Below are 19,402 nucleotides of genomic sequence, written 5' to 3'. Positions count from 1 at the left end.
ATGATTATATTAATATCAAAGTAGGCTCAAGCCAATACCAGAGCTAAAAAGATTTTATAGTTCTAAAAGTACTAATTCACTGAGAAAATAGAACCAAAAGTATCTATGTATCTAATAATAGAGGTTCAAAATACAAAAAGCAAAAACTGGCAGAAGTGAAGAGAAATACAGTAAATTTATATTTATTGTTGTATATTTCAACATTCCTCAGTAATTGATAGAGGGAATAGATGGAAAAATCGATGTGTATAAAACACTTGACAAACACTATCAACCAGCTTGACCAAATTGATGTTTATAGAACAGTTTGCACAACAGCAGCAAAATATACATTCTTTTTAAGTGTATTTCAAACATTTACCAAGATAGACTATAGGCTGGCCATAAAACAACTTTTTATTTAAAGGATTGCAGTCACATAAAGCATATTCTCTGACCATATGGAATTAAATTAGATATCAATAGCAAATGGAAATCCCCCAAAATTTGGAAACTGAAGATTAAACTTCTAAATAACCAATGTATAAAAGAAATCACAAGCAATATTAGAAAGTGTTTTGAACGGCATGAAACAATATATCAAAATTTGTTGTTTTCAGTTAAAGCAGTGTTTAGGGGGAAATGTATAGTTTCAAATGCTTATATTAAAAAAGAAAAAAGGGGACACCTGAGTGGCTCAGTTGGTTCGGTGTCTGCCTTTGGCTCAGGTCATGATCCCGGGGTCCTGGGATCAAATCCTGCATTGGGCTCCCTGCTTGGTGTGGAGTCTGCTTCTCCCTCTCCCTCTACCACCCACTGCCCCTGCTTGTGCGTGCATGGTCTCTCTCTCTGTCAAATAAATGAATAAAATCTTTAAAAATAAATAAATAAATAAAATTTTAAAAAAAGAGAAAAGAAAAAAGTTCTAAAACTCAGTGAGTTAAATTTCTACATAAGAGGCTAGAAAATAGAGATCAAATATACCCAACATAAGGAAAAGGAAGAAAATAAATAAAGACAAGATCAGAAATAAATGAAATAGAAACTGAGCAAATGAGAGAAGAAAATCAATGAAAGCAAAAGCTAGTTCTCTATAACAATAAACTGATCAATAGCAATAAAACTGATATGAATATCAATGAAATTTATCAGCCTCTAGCTTGGCCAATTAACAAAAAAAAAAAAGAGAGAGAGAGAGAAATGCAAAATTACCAATATCAGGAATAAAAGAGGGAAACATCATTACAGATCCTACAGACATTAAAAAAGCCCCAAAATATTATGAACAACTCTTCATCAGTAATTCAACAATTCAGACAAAATGACCCCTTTTTAAAAAGATTTTATTTACCTATTTGACAGAGAGAGACACAGAGAGAATGGGAACACAAGCAGGGGGAGTGGGAGAGGGAGAAGCAGGCTCCACACTGAACAGGGAGCCCAACATGGGGTTCGATCCCAGGACACTAGGATCATGATGTTTAGGCAGATGCTTAATGACTAAGCCACCCAGGCACCCCAATACTTTTCTTGAGAGAGGGAAGAGAGGACTGAGAAGGGGAGAGAGAGAGAGAGAGAATCTTAAGCAGGTTATACCCAGCACAGAGCCCGACGTAGGACTCAAGTCTCACAACCCTGAGAACATGACCTGAGCCAAAATCAAGTAGAACACTTAACTGACTGAGCCACCCAGGGACCCTGAAATGAACACATTTCTTAAGAGATATAAATGGTCAAAACTGATACAAGAAAAAATTAAAAGTCTGAACCATATATCAATTAAAGAAACTGAACATATAATAATAAAGAAATTGAAAATATAATTTTAAAATCTGCCCACAAGGGATGCCTGGGTGGCTCAGTTGGTTAAGCGGCTGCCTTCGGCTCAGGTCATGATCCCAGCGTCCTGGGATCGAGTCCCACATCGGGCTCCTTGCTTGGCAGGGAGCCTGCTTCTCCCTCTGCCTCTGCCTACCACTTTGTCTGCCTGTGCTCGCGTGCTCTCTCTCTCTAACAAATAAACAAATAAAATTTTTAAAAAATAAAAATAAAATAAAATGTGCCCACAAAAAAGACTCCAGGCCCAAGTGGCTTCAATGTTAAGTTATATTAGATACTTAAGGAAGACATAATACACATCCCATACAAACACTCAAGAAATAGGGAAGGAGGAAAACTGCCCAACTCTTTTTATGAGGCCAGTATACTTGTACCTAAACCAAAGACACTCTAAGAAAACTACAAAATAATATCCTTTGTAAACACAGACACAAAAAATGTATAATATTATATTAGTAAATCAAATATATAAAAAGGCAACAAGTAAGTTTAATTCCAGGACGGCAAGATAGTTTAATCGCTGAAAATCAATCTGCGCAATTCACCATGTTAACCATGTTAACAGAATAAATAAGAAAAAAAAGATTAACAATAGATGCAGAGGAGTGCCTGGGTGGGTCAGTTGGTTAAGTGTCTGCCTTTAGCTCAGGTCATGATCTCAGGGTCCTGGGATCGAGCCTCACAAGAGACTCCCTGCTCACTGAGGGGTCTGCTTCTCCCTTGCCCTCCGCTCCTTCCCGCCCATGCATGTGCATGCACTCTCTCTTTCAAATGAATAAATAAAAATCCTTAAAAAAAATCAATAGATGCTGAAAAAGTATTTGAAAAATTAAACTTAGGTTCATTAAAAACATACGCATTCATGATAAAAACTCTAGCAAAATAGGAGTAGAAGGGAACTGGTAAAGAGTACAAAAAGTAAAAGACTGAATGCTTTCCCCTCCAAGATAGGGAACAGGGCAAAGATCTGTGCTCTCACTACTTGTATTCAACATTGACCTGGGTCTTGGTCAATGTAATAAGAAATGAAAAATAAATAAAAGCGAGTGAAAAGGAAGAAAAAAAGTCTGTCACTGTTTACTCACTGTACAAATAAGTAAATCCCAAGAGAAACCATATACATAAAAAATCCCCAGAGATCTACAGAGACTCTCCTAGAACTAATAACTGAATTTAACAAGGTCACAAGATATAGGGTCAACATATAAAAATTAATTCTACTTGTGTCAATTAATAGTGAATAATTAGAAAATGAAATAAAAAAAACAACACATTCATAAAAACATTAAGAAACATGAAACACTGGGCGCCTGGGTGGCTCCATTGTTAAGCAGCTGCCTTAGGTTCAGGTCATGATCCCAGGGTCCTGTGATCAAGGCCCACATCTGGCTCCCTGCTCGGCGGGATGCCTGCTTCTCCCTCTCCCCCTGTTTGTGTTCCCTCTCTCTCTGTCAAATAAATAAATAAAATCTTTAAAAAAAAAAAAACTTAAAAAAAAATGAAACACTAAGGGATCGAATTACTAAAATATATTCAAACTCTGTATACTGAAAACCACAAAATGGCTGAGAGAAATGTCAAAGATCCAAATAAATGGAGAGACAGGCCATATACATGAATCAGAAGACCAAACAGTTAATATGTCAATTCTATTCAGATTAACCAATGAAATCCCATGTAATCTCAATCAAAATCCAAAAAGCTTCTTTTTGTAGAAATTACCAAGCTGATTCTAAAATTTATAGGATCTGAAACGGACCTGGAATAGTCAAAACAATGTTCAAAAGAATAAAAAGGGACCTACCTGTCTTACAAGGTTTTAAGATTTAATATAACTACAGTGACCAAGACAGTACAGTATTTTTTAAAAGATTATTTATTTATTTATTTTAGAGATGGGGGAGGGAAGGAGCAGAGCGAGAGGGACAAGCAGATTCCATGCTGAGTGCAGAGCCCTATTTGGGGCTCGATCATACAACCTTGAGATCATGACCTGAGCCAAAATCAAGAGTAGAATGCTCAACCAACTGAGCCACCCAGGCTCCCTGACCAGTGCAGTATTAATATTAGGATAGACACGTAGATCAATGGAATAGAAGAGTCCAGAAATATACACATATGGGAATGCAAGCTGGTACAGTCACTCTGGAAAATAGTTTCCTCAAGAAGTTAAAAATAGAGCTACAGTATGACTCGGCAATTGCACTCCTGGGTATTTACCCCTAAGATACAAACACAGTGATCCAAAGAGGCACATGCACTCCAATGTTTATAGCAGCAACGTCCACAACAGCCAAACTACGGAAAGGGCCTAGATGTTCATCGAAAGATGAATAGATAAAGAAGATGTGGTGTATATAGATACAGTGGAATACTATGCAGCCATCAAAAAGCACAAAATCTTGCCATTTGCAGCGATAGGGGTGGAAGTAGAGGGTATTATGCTAAGCGAAGTAAGTCAATCAGAGAAAGACAATTATCATAGGCTCTCACTGATATGTAGAATCTGAGACACAAGGCAGAGGATCATAGGGGAAGAGAGGAAAAAATGAAATAAGACGAAACTAGAGAGAGAGACAAACCATAAGAGACTTCAAATCTCAGGAAACAAACTGAGGGCTGCTGCAGTGGAGGGGGTGGGGGGGATGGGGTGGGTGGGTAATGGGCACTGGGGAGGGTATGTGTTGTGATGAAAACTGTGAATTGTATAAGACCGATGAATCACAGACCTTTACTCCTGAAACATGAAATATATGTTAATTTTAAAAAAGCAAGGAAAAAACCCCCCTAGAAATAAACACACAAATATATTATCAATTTTATAAAATTTTTAAAAGGGTGCCACAATAACTCAACATGGGCATACTAATATTTTCAAACAAATGGCGCCAGAAGAACTGAGTATCCATTATGGGAAAAAAAATGAACCTTGACCCTTACTTTACACTGCAGACAAATTTTAAACACAAAATGGATCACAAAACTAAATGCAAAAGTTAAATTTCTAGAAGAAAACATAGGAGAAAATCTTTAAGACATTGGGGTGGGAAAAGATTTCTTTCTTTCTTTTTTTTCTTTTTTTTGAGAGAGAGAGGGAATGTGTGAGCAGGGGGAGGGGCAGTGGGAGAAGGAGAGAGAGTCTCAAGCAGGATCCACCCTCAGTGCAGAGCCTGACGTGGGGATCAATCCCACGACCCTGAGATCATGACCTGAGCCGAAATCAAGAGTTGGTTGCATTACCAACTGAACCACCCAGGTACCCCTCATTTTTAAAAAGATTTATTTACTTGAGAAAGAAAAAAAAATCTTTTTAAAAGATTTATTTATTTATTTATTTGAGGTGGTCAGGGACAGAGGGAGAGATAGAGAGACAGTCCCAAAGAGATTCCACACTCAGTGCAGAACCTGAGGCAGGGCTCAATCTCATGACCTTGAGATCACATCCTGAGCTGAACCAAGAGTCTGAAGCTTAAAAGACTGTGCCACACACACACCCCTTCTTTTTTTATTAAGTTTATATATTTTAGTAATCTTTACATCCAACGTGGGGCTTCAAACCATGACCCCAAGATCAAGAGAGACACATTCTTCCAACTAAGCCAGAGAGGCACCCCTAGACAAAGGTTTCTTAGCACACAGGAAGCATGGGCCATAAAGAAAAATTTGTCGAATTTTGCACTTTGAACGATACTATTAAGGAAATGAGAAGCCAAGCCATGAATTAGAATATAGTGTTTGTAATACATGTATCTGACAAAAAACTTCTACTCAGAATATGTAGACATCAAACAATTCAACAATAGGGCAAACTATATGACATTGGCGAATAATTTGAACAGACAGTTCCCAAAAGAAGATATACAAATTAACACATGAAAAGATGCTTAACATCTTTTTTTTTTTTTTTTTTTTGAGGGGTGGGGCTTGCATGGGCACAAGCACAGGCCCAAGCATGGAGAGGAGGGGCAGAGAGAGAATCTTAAGCAGGCTTCATGCCCAGGGCAGTGCTTGACCAGAGGCTTAACTGTATGACCCTGAGATCACGACCTGAGCCCAAATTAAGTCCCACGCTTAACCCAACTTTGCCACCCAGGTGTCCCTAATAGCATTCTTCATATACTTCATACAGAAGATGAAAATTAAAACCACAATTAAATGTCATTACACACAGGGGCACCTGGGAGGCTCAGTTGGTTAAGCCTCTGATCCTGATTTCAGTTCAGATCATGATCTCAGGGTTGTGGGATTGAGCCCTGCCTTGGGTTCTACTTTCTCCCTTTCTCTCTCTCTCTCTCAAATAAATAAATAAAATCTTTTTTTTTTTTAAGCCATTGCACATATACTATAATGGCTAAAACTATAAAGATGGACAGGATCAAGTGCTGACAAGAATGTAGAGAAACCGCTTCTCACCACTGTCAGTGGGAATATGAAATGAGACAATCTGGAAAACTGTTGAGCAGTTCTAATAAAGTTATACCTGCTTTTGAACCAACGATTTCATTCCTAAGTATTTACCCAAGAGAAACGAACACATACGCCCACAAAGAGACCTGCACAAGAATTTTCACAGCAGCTTCATTCACACTAGCCCCAAACTGGAAAGAAAATGTCCATCAGCTGGTGAATAGCTACACGGTGGTACATCCCTACCATGGAACAGTACTGAGCGATACAAAGGAACAAACCTCGGATACACACAATGACCTGACCGAATCTCCAAAGTGTCAGCCTCAACAAAAGAAGCCAGGCACAAAGGACTACATACTGGGAGATCCCCATTATAAGAAATTCTAGAACAGGCGAGACTAATCCAGAGTGACAAAAGTAGGAGATTAATAGTTGCCTGGGGTTGCGAGTGAGACAGATAGGAGGTTTTAACTACAAAAAGGCATAAGGGGGGGGAAAAAGACAGAAGGGAAATTTTGGGTGATGGAAATGTTCTATATCTTACTTATCGTGACTGTTACACACGAATATATGTCAAAACCCACTGAATTGTACACTTCAAATGGGTGCGTTTTATCATATGTAAATTATACCTTAGTAAGCTGAAATAAGTAAAACTCTCAGAAACAAAAGAATCTGGAAAGACAGCCACTTATAAAATTAATACGCAAAAATAAATAGGTAGGTAGCAGATACAACGGAAGATCCCTTTCACAAAAATAGTTGAAACGAAATATTTTAATAAGCACAGGAAGTAGACAACAAAAATGGCAAAACCCTACTGAGGATCATAAAAGAACACCTGAGTAGACAGACCTCCTGTATTAACTTCTGGTTGGTCCAGAGAGATCTACTCAAACCTAAGTCAGAGCATGGCATTCCTCTCTTCAAAACCACCACTTGGAAAGGAATCCGAAATCTTAACCCTGGTCCAGAAAGGTTGGAATATCTCCCTTCCTCCCACTAGATACAAGTCTTCGCTTCAGGGTCACGTTCTCAGAGGTTATCTTGACAAGCCCATCTGCAGCGGGGAGGAGTGTCCCTATATCACTACAGCTCACTGGCTAGTGTCAGAGAAACTATGTCCTACGAGGCATGGTTTCAAAACTGGGGGAAAGGATTCAAAGGAGATATGAGATTTGTCTTCCAAGACTGAAGGGCAGTTATGAAGAAGAAGCAGAATTCTTCTTCTTTTTTTTTTTTTTTAAGATCCTATCCATTTATTCGACAGAGAGAGATCACAAGTAGGCAGAGAGGCAGGCAGAGAGAGAGGAGGAAGCAGGCTCCCTGCCGAGCAGAGAGCCCAATGCGGGACTCGATCCCAGGACCCTGAGATCATGACCTGAGCCGAATGCAGCGGCTTAACCCACTGAGCCACCCAGGCACCCAGAAGCAGAATTCTTCTTTCAGTTGTTCCAACAGACAAGTCGTCTGGACACGATCACTAGCTTGTAAGCCCCCAGAGAGCAAGGACTCTGGTTTGCTCACCTCCGAGGCCCTAGCACAGAGCAGAATGTCTGGCACACAGCGCTCAATCAGTATTTACTGAATGGACGTTCAGAGTGGTTCCAAAAAGCAAAGCGGACCAACGAATGGGACTTCAGAAGCCAGACTAGTCTAAAGAACATTTTTTAAAAAAGATTTTATTTATTTATTTGACAGAGAGAGATCACAAGCAGGCAGAGAGGCAGGCCCGGAGAGAGGGAAGCAGGCTCCCTGCCAAGCAGAGAGCCCGATGCAGGCAGGGCTCGATCTCAGGACCCTGAGATCACGACCTGAGCCGAAGGCAGAAGGCAGAGGCTTTAACCCACTGAGCCACCCAGGCACCCCAAGAACAGCTTGAGAATTAATGGAATTTTTTGAGCTCAGGTGTCCCCATCTAGCACTTTCATACCTCCATGCAGGCAAACTGAGGTTTGCTAAGTATTAAGTCAGCAGTTATCATTCTGCTTGTCTCAATCCATTAGTGGGTCACAACTAGGCTTTAAAGAACACAAAATGGAATTTAAAATAATAGAGCTTCCTGCAAGGAGTAAGAATTCTTTTATGAATTTTTTCCTTCAGATACATTAACATGCAGAATCACAAATACGTGTGTACTGGGTCATGATGTAAAATACATTTCTTACTGCGGTCTTTGGTAAAACAAATTGAGAAGTACCGGGTTCAGCTGTTCAACAGAATTTGCCCCCTCGCAGGGGAATGAGTCCTCTATTTCTGTTGTATTGGAGATGGAATTTTACTGATTTAGGATGAATGCGCTTGGGGAGAGGTAGGACTGCATGCTTTCAGGAATTTATATTTTTTTCTTTATATTCATCCTTTTTCAAGGTGATTACCTATCTTTTCAAAAGCAATCTCAAGTAGTTTTAAATAAAATATATATACAATGTTTTTAAAAATAGAAATTAGAAATTTAAAATGGAGGTGAGAGATTTCTGTACTTTTGCATTTAACACCATTTGTCCTGGAACCCAAGCCAAAACCATAAAAACAGGGAAACGAATAATTTCTATAGTGCTCACATCATTTCCCCAGTAAAAATGAGCATTTTTCTGGCTTGTAGGAGGAATTTGTCATATGAATCCTTATACGAGGATGCTAAATGTCATTAGAGAGAATATGTGAACTAATACAATAAACTTCCTAACGGGTCTCCTTGTCTTTTGTCTTTCTCCCTTCAGTCCACCCTGAAGTATGTTACTTTCCTGGATTCTGCTGCTTAAAAATTTTTACTAGCTTCTTCCTGCCTACTGGATAAAGTCCCTGTTTGTATGAATGGATTTTTTTTTTTAATTTATTTAACAGACAGAGATCACAAGTAGGCTGAGAGGCAGGTAGAAAGAGGGGGAAACAGGCTCCCCGCAGAGCAAAGGGCCCGATGTGGGGCTCGATCCCAGGGCCCTGAGATCATGACCTGAGCCGAAGGCAGAGGCTTTAACCCACTGAGCCACCCAGGCGCCCCTGTAATGAATGGATTTAATCCTCTCTGGGACCCTGCTTCTGCCAACCTCTCCTCGCTCATCTCCTACACCTATCTTGCTTCCCGTCCTCAGGCTACATGGCAGTTCCCGGGCACATGGTACCCTTCATGCCGCGAACTTTTTTGTCCATATTGTTCGTATGCTACAGTAAAACCATCCCTCTGGATCCGAGACGCCCTTGCCCCTCCTTCAGAGTCAGCTCAAACAGCACCTCCCTTGGGAAGCTTTCCTTGACTTTCCTGGGCTGATGTTAACTCCGATTTCCTATATACTGTACCATACACATGTACGTTGTGACAAGTGCTGGACTGCATCTGTCCATTGTAACGTATGTTTCCCTGTGACACTGGAACATCCATACAAGTAGAGACTACGTCTAGATGTACGCCTGGCTTTAGTTTAATGTTTGTTATGTCTGAGGCGCTCGATCAGTATCCTCACCGGTGTCCTTACTGAACTAACAAAGGTTCTTTCTTTCTTTTTTTTTTTTTTTTTAAAAGATTCTATTTATTTATTTGACAGACAGAGATCACAAGTAGGCAGAAGAAGCAGGCAGAGGGAGAGGGAGAAGCAGGCTCCCTGCTGAGCAGAGAGACTGATGCAGGGCTCAATTCCAGGACCCTGGGATCATGACCTGAGCCAAAGGCAGAGGCTTTAACCCACTGAGCCACTCAGGCACCCCTAACAAAGGTTCTTTAATGACTTTCCCTGTATGTTGCCTCCAAAGTCAAGGACAGCCTCTAATGGATTTAATGAAAATATTACAATGCAAACTAATAATAAGCTTTAGTACCTTGTTCTTTGGAATTTGATCTTGACATGGAGCTTGAGCTGATCAGCCATCAATCTTTCTTGCACCTCCACTATACTCTGCATAACATTACTCTGACATCTAGAACACTAATTTGTGTATCTGTCTTTTCCTGCAAATTCTTTGAAGGCAGGGAGGGGCATACTCATTTTCTTTTTTTAATCTGTATTTTATGGTACAGAGTCTGGTCTATAATTTGGTCTCAATAAAAGCTTGTTGGTGATAAAATATGTTCATTTCAGTCTAAAACCCAGCATCTGAATAGAACATTCCAGTAAAGTCAGCAACAGAACAAGGATGCCCACTAATATCACTATTACTTAACACTGTTCTAAAGGCATTAGCTAAGGCAATTAACTTGAGAAAGAAACTACAAAAAGGACCGCTGGAAAGTAGGAGGTAAAATTATCATCATTTGCAGGTAATATGATTGTATACCTGGAAAATGCAAGAGATTCAAAAGCAAAACGACCACAAACAAGAAGCAGGGGAAAGAGGTTATAAAATGAGTATTAGAAATCAGTAACTTTCATATATACAAAAAAAAAAACCCACATTAGATAAGAGGTACATGGAATAAAAGATTCTTGTTTATAATAGCACCAAAATTATAAAATACCTGGGAATAAATTTAACAAGAAGTGCATAAGACTCATAAGAAGAAAACTAAGAGACATAAGAGGAGACTATGGAAAGCCAAGACTTTTGAACTAAAAAATTCGACATATTGGGTGTTAGTTCTTCCTAAAATATATTATAATAACGTGACTGTAACAAAAACACCAGCAGGTTATTTTAAGATCAATACAAGTTGCTGCTAAAGTTTTATGGAAAAATAAATAAGAATAGCTAGTTGAATTATGAAAAAGAAGAACAAATAGGGCAACAGGGTGGCTCAGTGGGTTAAGTCTCTGTCTTCGGCTCAGGTCATGATCTCAGGGTCCTGGGATCGAGCCCCACACTGGGCTTTCTGCTCAGCAGGGAGCCTGCTTCCCGCCCCCCCCCATCTGCCTCTCTGCCTACTTGTGATCTCTCTCTCTCTCTCTCTGTCAAATAAATAAATAAAAAGAAGAAGAACAAAGAGAAGGAATTAGCACCAACATCTATTTAATTATACTTCCTCATTAATTAAAACCGTGATGCTGGTGATAAAGAAAAAGGCCAGTGGAATATATTTGAAAATCCACACATAAGCTCCAGTATCGGTGGGAATTTAATATATGATGAACTTGTGCTGAAAAAAATGAGCAGTTTAATAAGTGGCACTGAGGCAATTTTAGCCTTCCAGAAAAAAATAAATTAAGCTGGATTTACACTTCCCATCTCATACCAGGATAAATTCCATATGGATGGATCAAAGATTGGAAGTGTGAACAAAAAGCCATAGAAGTTCTAAGAGGAAATATGGGAGACAATAAACTCAGAGTGGGAAGGGCTTAGGACTCAAAATGCAGAAGCCATAAAATAAAAGGTTGATACACTTGATTACATAAAGATGAAATAAAATCCTGCATGGGCAAAACATACCAGAAGCAAAGGCAAAAGACATAGGACAAGATGGCAAAAAAGTCTATCAGAGAAAAGGGTCACCTCCACTGAGCTTCTAAGAAACTGGCAAGTCAGAAAACAATAACCCTAAGAGAAAATGAGACAAAGGACAGTTCCCAGGAAAAGAAACACAAATGTACCTTATCATATGGAAAGTATGATTAACCTTGGTTATAAAAATATAAATGCACATTAAAACCACACTGATGGATCATTTTCCCCTCTCAAGGCAGCAAAAAATCCAAAAATATGATAATAATATTGATAAGAACAGGGAAAACAGGGGCACCTGGGTGGCTCTGTTGGTTGGGCATCCAAATGTGGTTTCCACTCAGGACACAGTCTCATGGGTCATGATATCATGGGTTGTGAGATCAAGCCCCGCATGGGACTTCACACTCAGTGTGGGGTCTGTTTTGGATTCTTTCTCTCCCTCTACCCCTCCCCCCCAACTCATGTGCTCTCTCTAAAATAAAAAAAAAAATAAATAAAATCTTAAAAAAAAAAAAAAGAATGTGGGAAAACAGGTACCCTCAATCATTACTGGTAATATAAATTGATACAACCCCATGGGGTCAAATTTGCAATAGCTCTCAAAATTACAAATGCAGGGACGCCTGGGTGGCTCAGTTGGTTGGACGACTGCCTTCGGCTCAGGTCATGATCCTGGAGTCCCGGGATCGAGTCCCGCATCGGACTCCCAGCTCCATGGGGAGTCTGCTTCTCCCTCTGACCTTCTCCTCGTTCATGCTCTTTCTCACTGTCTCTCTCTCAAGTAAATAAATAAAATCTTAAAAAAAAAAAATTACAAATGCATATATTTTCTGATCAAGCAATTTCACTTCTGGGAATTTATCCTACAGGTTCACTGGTACATGATCAGAATGACACATGTACGTGGTTATTCACTGAAGAACTGTTTGTGATAGTGAACGGTCAGAAAAAAGTCCATGACTGGGGTATAGTTATATGGAAAGATGGCAATGATACGTAGTTAAGTTTTATAGAAAGCAAACAATAGAGTATGTGCATATATACATATACGTATATACATATATGTGTATATCTATATACACATATTCTATATATATACATATATATGTCTGTGTGTGCACACACACATATAAACACACACACACACATATATATCTGTGTGTGTGTATATTATGTATATATATACACACATATGCAAGGGAAAAAAAATCAGAAACTTTGAACCAGATTAACAAGAAACAACAATGGTTGTGAGCTGGAAGTGAGCTTCAGGAGGCAGGAAAAAAGAATGGGATGGGGACTTTGCATGGTATACTTTTCAATATTTTGAGATCTGAATAATAAAAGTATATTCAAAAATAAAAATTTTTTAGAGTTTGTCAAACAAGTGGGTACAATATTAATGAGTCTCACAGTTAGATCGAGGCTGTAATTCAAGATTAAGACATGTTAGAAGCAGCCAGAATAATGATATTCTGTGTCTTTACTTAAGTCAAGATTCATGCGCTAAATGAACAAGTGACAAATTAACACTCCATCATGCAAAGTCAAGAGGCTGTATTTCTTGGGGGAGAGAAAGAGAGACAAGGAACCCAGCCACTTGCAGGTAAATGAACAGCTACTCTATTTGCAACTGTCGGTCCGGTTAACGGCGTCAATGCCACGAGGAGAGAAGGAATGGGAAGGAAGGAAAAGATGCAAAATACCTGAACGGGAAAATAAATCCATGGGTCTTGATGGTTGATGGAAAAATTCTACTACATATGTTCAGAAAGCCTCACAGCAGTCACCCAGATACTCTGTAATTTATTTAATTTGCCAGATTGTACTAGAGGGTACCACAACCTGTCACTGGCTGTGGAAGGCTAGAAGGCTATAAAGAGAACGCAGTGATTTGTAAAGCCTAGGTGTTTGGTGGTATCACTAACAGAAATTAGGAAGTCGGGAGGAAGGGCTGGTTTAGGGGGAAAGGAATGGCTTTGGTTTTAAGTTTGGTTTTAAGTACTTCGGTTTTGAGTGGGAAATCAGGTAGCAAGGGCCACTGGAAATGCTGATCCGAAGCTCAGGGGTAAGTTGGACCTGAAGACAGAGAAGTAGAAGATATTTGCCAAGACAGATGGAGGGGCTCACCGGAAGCAGAGGCAGAGATGAGAACCTAGCGACTGCCCTTGCCTGTGGCGTGAGATGGGGACGAGGAGCCAGTTCTACAGAGACTTACGGGGAGAAACGGGAGAGCCTGGTGACCATTAGCCAAGGTGGGAAGTTTCAAGAAGCAGTGAAGGGATCAACTCAATGAGAAAAAGGGCCACAGACAATAATAAAAGCAGCAATATATATTGTCTTTAATCTTCACACATGGTAACCTATCAGGTAGGTGCCACCATTGTCCCCATTGGACAGAGAAGGATATTAACCAAGACAGTGACTCCAAAGCCGCAAGACCTAACTGCTAAGCCGTCCTGCACAGCTGTCGGGGCAAGGGCCAGGAGACCTGACACTGGTTCTACCACTCAATTAGCTCTATGTCCACAGACTTCACCTTTACCTTCCCAGGCTGCGTTTCCTTCTCTACAAATTGAGGCTACTGGTCTAGATCATCTCTAGCTCTTACGTCAGATGAATCTTTGATTAAGGTAGGATGGAGGAGATACACCCACAAGGGAGGCAATGAATTAAAAATTGAGCAATAAGTGAACAGGGAGGCCTGGCCAAGAAAACTAGAACGTTGAGTGTTTTATATAGTAACTGTTCAAGCAACAAATCCATACTCTGATTATATAAAACCTATAATTGCAAAACTCGACTTTCTCTCCATATATTTAAGATAGGTATAATATCAAGAATTAAAATGGCTCATACCTGAAAATTTATGAACGCTGCTCTTGAAACCCTGCTAAGTCAATTGAGTGGAGTAAAAAAGGGAAGATTCCAAGTCAAACACACTCTGTATATGAAGGGTTGTCCTGTAGAGAAAGCAAATAGCTGTTTATAATGTACTTTTGTAATTAGAGACAGAAACATCTGCTAAGGTACTTAATAGCTACTTATTTAAATAAAACTATATGGCAGCACTATTCCAGTGAACTAGATCATCGGCACAGATGAAGAATGAACAGAAATAAACAGACTAGCTTATTTTTAACTGAATCCTTAATATGAAAATCTGCAAGAAGTGATTTCTGATATTATAATGGATTACAGCCAATGGCAAGCAGACATACTTTTTAACTTTGACAATGAAATAAACTTCTGAAGACAAAAGCTGTTCAAAGGCAGGCTAGCAGATCAGGTTATGACAACAGCAACATATGTCACATCACTCTTTTCCTGCAAGTGCCATTAATAGGATTTGCAAGAAAACCAAACAGAAGAGCTTTAAAGACTCAACTTGAAAAATTCAACATTTCTAAAAGACTGTACGGTTGCAGGAAGTGGGGGAAAAAAAATCCTACCGCATATGTTCAGAAAGTCCTACTGGAGTCACCCAGATCTTTTATAACTTACTCAGTTTGCCAGATTGCACCCGAGTATACCACAATTTGTAATATCAGCTGTAACAACCTGTTAACAATTTTTCAGTTTTTACTCTATTCCAGACATTTTTAATTACTAAGAAAAAAAAAATCTGTTGGATTGTTTTCTTTGTTGACCATGAAGTTTTGTTAATCAAGGAGAGTGTGAGACTTTATGTCCATAGGCAGTGGAAAATGAATTTGATGCTTTTTAAACCAATCAATTAAGCTAAGAGTTCTCACCAAAAAATTATTGACTAAAGTAATAGAATCACTTTTTAAGACAATATGTATTTTTTCTGATTAGAATATAAAACTAAGTATTGTATACTTACAGAAAATTTTAGAAAACACAGGCAAATAGAAAGAAGAAAACAAATTTAAATAATTTTATTTTTTAAAAGATTTTATTTATTTATTTGACACAGAGAGAGCACAAGTAGGGGGAATGACAGAGGCTTCCTGCTGAGCAGGGAGCCCTACATGGGGCTCGATCCTAGGACCCCAGCATCACGACCTGAGCTAAAGGCAGACGCTTAGCTGACGGAGCCACCCAGGGACCCCTAAACTGACATAATTTTTAAAAAGATTTTATTAATTTATTTTGTCAGAGAGATCACAAGCAGGCAGAGCAGCAGAGGGAGAGGGAGAAGCAGGCTCCCTGCTGAGCAGAGAGGTGGATGCAGGGCTCGATCCAGGACCCTGGGATCATGACCTGAGCTGAAGGCAGTCGCTCAACTCACTGAGCCACCCAGGCGCTCCATTAATTTTTAAATGAGTATCCTGAAAACACCCACAGAGAAAGGAGAGCTGCTCAGATATATTTAAACTAGTAAAATGATTCCATTACCTACCCACTTGTGAGGAGGTCTGGATTCTGGCAACTTAAATCATTCAAAACATTTTGTTGCCTTTAGGCTTACAAAATTTTTTGAGCAGAACACTAGTTGGGGGAGCAAAATTAATAATTTTTGAGAACAACTCCTTGCGACACTAAAAGCTCATCTATCACCTAGCCCCACTGAGCACTCAGGAAAGGGTACTTACCGGGAGAACTATAGCTTTACTATTTCAACAATGGTACTTAACAGCACACTAACTAGTACTGGGTCTGTGCAGTGACAAGCAAAGTTAATTCTGTGGCTTTTTAAGAAAACTGATTTCTGGACATAGGCTATGCCCTGCGTAGTTTTTACACATTGAAACATATCATTTTTAGGAATAACCACCATTTCTACTCTAGCAGATATTTTTTTTTTTTAAGATTTTATTTATTTATTTGACAGAGAGAGAGATCACAAATAGGCAGAGAGACAGACAGAGAGAGAGATGAGGAGAAGCAGGCTCCCTGCTGAGCAGAGAGCCCCATGCGGGACTCGATCCCAGGCCCCTGGGATCATGACCTGAGCCGAAGGTAGAGGCTTAACCCACTGAGCCACCCAGGCGCCCCTAGCAGATACTTTTAAAAAACAAATTTTTTAAAGTAGATTCCACACCCAACATGGAGCTTGAACTTGCCACCCTGAGATCCAGAGTCACGTGCGCGCTCTACTGAAAGAGCCGGCCAAGCACCCCTACCCTAGCAGATGTTAGCTGGTTTGTGTATTAACCTTCAGCATCCTTTCCAACTTCCTTTTGGAAAATAAAAAAGCACATTTCCCAGACTCCTTTATGGTTCAGTTTCCCCATGTGAAACAGAATTCATCCATCAGATGTTCTTCTGTGAGATCTGGAAGACAGAAATGAGGCAGGGGCCATCTTTCTGCTACTTAGGCATTAATGCTGGCAAGTACATTTATGGAAACACTGGATTTTCCTGCAAAGCCTTCCAGGGTCCAGAGCTTCATGGCTGTTTAGAGACAAGTTTGGTAGCGACAACCGTACCCAGTTGGTGGGTACTGAGGGGCAGTTTCAGAGAAGCAATCTCTTGACCCTTGAACTGCAGCTAGCAATGCCATCTGGAACACAGCAGGGCCAGTGGTGGCCTCCTGATTCCCTCCCCCGGAGGGCCTGCTTGCAGTCTGGTTCTGGGAATGATTTCTGCAGGCCCCGCCTGGAGCCCATTCCTTCCGGCCTTTCCAGTGATTTTGTAAGCACTCAATTCCCTTTAGTAAACCAGCTAAAACTCTAGAGTGGTGTCTTCTTCCTGCCACGAGGCCCAGATGTTCAATTACCTCGAACTTTAAGCAGACAGGTGAGTAGTGTGTGAACAGCAGGACTGGTCAGTATGCAGGGGTACAGGCTCTAGACTCAGACTGTCCAGGTGCAAATTCTGGCTCTGCCACACATTAACTAGATAATATGGGAAGTTAACCTTCTAGAGCCTCAGTTTCTCCATCTGTAAAATGGAATCATAGAAATATCTTCTAGGGTGCCTGGGTGACTCAGTGGGTTAAAGCCTCTACCTTCGGCTCAGGTCATGGTCCCAGGGTCCTGCTCAGCAGGGAGCCTGCCTGCTTCCCCACCCCCTCTGCCTGCCTCTCTGCCTACTTTTGATCTCTGTCAAATAAATAAATAAAATCTGAAAAAAGAAAGAAAGAAAGAAATATCTTCTAGAGCTACAGGACAGAGTAAAAGAGAAAAATCATCTAAGTAAAGTGCTTACAACAGTGCTTTGCTTATACCAAGCCCTTGATAGATGTTATTATTATGGTAATCATCATCATCATCATGACTATTATTAATTACACAGACCGCTTTAAACTCTTTAACTGCATAGAAAACGTAAATATTTTATAACTTTACTACCACAGATTTTCTTGAAGCCTGTAAAGTGCTAAGTTCTACAAAAGTGGATGCAGAAGAAAACGTGACTGGGTTCCTCGTTTTCATGTGCTCAGAGAGAGTGATCTTTTCAAAATCACAGTGTACATGAAGTCGGCAAAGCTCTGTTCTAGCTGGCCTGAAGCAGTTAAGGTTACTCTAACTCGCTATTGTGGACCTCACCCCAAGGAAGAGTTATTCTGTAGAAACGGCTGTTGCCATATTACCATTTCAAATACTGCCTCATTAATGATGCTCTAGGAATCAGGGTGTTCGCTATGCGGAATTTTTTCCCCCAGCTTCATTAAGATGTAATTGACAAAACCGTAAGGTATTTAAAGGTACATTATGATGCTCTGATACATATACACTGTGAAAGGAGTCCCTCCATCTAGATAATGAACATATCATCATCTCACTCACACTGATCGCTGGTATTGGGGTTTGGTGTGTTTTCTTGTTGTTGGTTGTTTATTTTTGTGAGAACACTTAAACTCTACTCTCTTAGCAAATTTCAATTATACCTAACAGTGTTATCGACTATAGTCACCATGTTATATATTAGATCCTCAGGCCTTACTCATCTTATAGCTGAAAGTTTGTGCCTTTTTACCAGCCTCTTCCTATTTCCTCCATCCTCTAGCCCCTCACAACCACTTTTCTAGTTGGTTTCTAGGAGTTTCGCTTTGTTTTTGAGATTCCACCTATAAGTGATAACCTGTAGTATCTATTGGTGTTTCTCTATTTGGCTTATTTGACTTTGCATAATACTCTCAGGGTCTGTCCCTGTTGTTGCAAACTACAGGATTTCTTTCTTTTTCGTGGCTGAATATTAATCCATTACATATATCTCTCTCACATCTTCTTTACCCATCCATCCCTTAACAGACACATAGGCTGGTCTGTTACTCAGATTTTTTTTCAATGTTATCACAGGGGCACCTGGGTGGCTCAGCCGGTTAAGTGTCTGCCTCTTGGTTTCGGCTTGGGTAGTGAACTCAGGGTCCTGAGAGGGAGTCCCATGTTGGGCTCTATGCTCAGGATGGAGTCTGCTTGGGATTCTCTCTCTCTCTTCTCCCTCTGCCCCTCCTCTTCATGTGTGAGCTCCCTCTCAAATAAATAAATCTTTTTTTTTTTTTAAGATTTTATTTATTTATTTGACAGAGAGAAATCACAAGTAGGCAGAGAGGCAGGCAGAGAGAGAGAGGAGGAAGGAGGCTCCCTGCCAAGCAGAGAGCCCGATCTGGGACTCGATCCCAGGACCCTGAGATCATGATCTGAGCCGAAGGCAGAGGCTTAACCCACTGACCCACCCAGGGGCCCTCAAATAAATAAATCTTTAAAAATAATGTTATCACAGAGGAGATTTCATGAGAATAGGATCTGTACTCCACAAGATTTGCTATCTGAAAGTTAAAATTTTAGTGTTTAGGCTTAGGATACTATTCTAATGTACATATTAAGAAGATCTTAGATAAAACTATGGCCTTGTTTGGTTTGTAAGTATCTTCTGATGATGGAAA

The 19,402-nt window shown here is 40.0% G+C and overlaps 1 protein-coding gene across 6 annotated transcripts in view; it reads right to left on the bottom strand.

The window, feature by feature from the left end:
* ZBTB8A (zinc finger and BTB domain containing 8A) overlaps positions 1-19,402 on the bottom strand; it is a 62,573-nt gene that overhangs the window by 35,886 nt on the left and 7,285 nt on the right. For 3 of the 6 annotated variants that reach the window (XM_082685738.1, XM_082685737.1, XM_082685736.1), the window contains exon 2: positions 14,464-14,567. The exons of 2 other annotated variants lie outside the window; for them this stretch is intronic. The gene's annotated coding sequence lies outside the window, so the exon portion shown is untranslated. Of the gene's footprint in view, positions 1-8,161; positions 8,184-14,463; positions 14,568-19,402 lie in introns of those variants that run through there. One more of the 6 variants, XM_082685742.1, reaches the window with a different exon arrangement.

This window comes from Mustela nivalis (genome assembly GCF_964662115.1).
Source record: "Mustela nivalis genome assembly, chromosome: 10".
Classification (NCBI taxonomy): domain Eukaryota; kingdom Metazoa; phylum Chordata; class Mammalia; order Carnivora; family Mustelidae; genus Mustela; species Mustela nivalis.
Note: the sequence above shows the minus strand (reverse complement) of the source record. Positions and strands in the feature narration are given on the sequence as shown.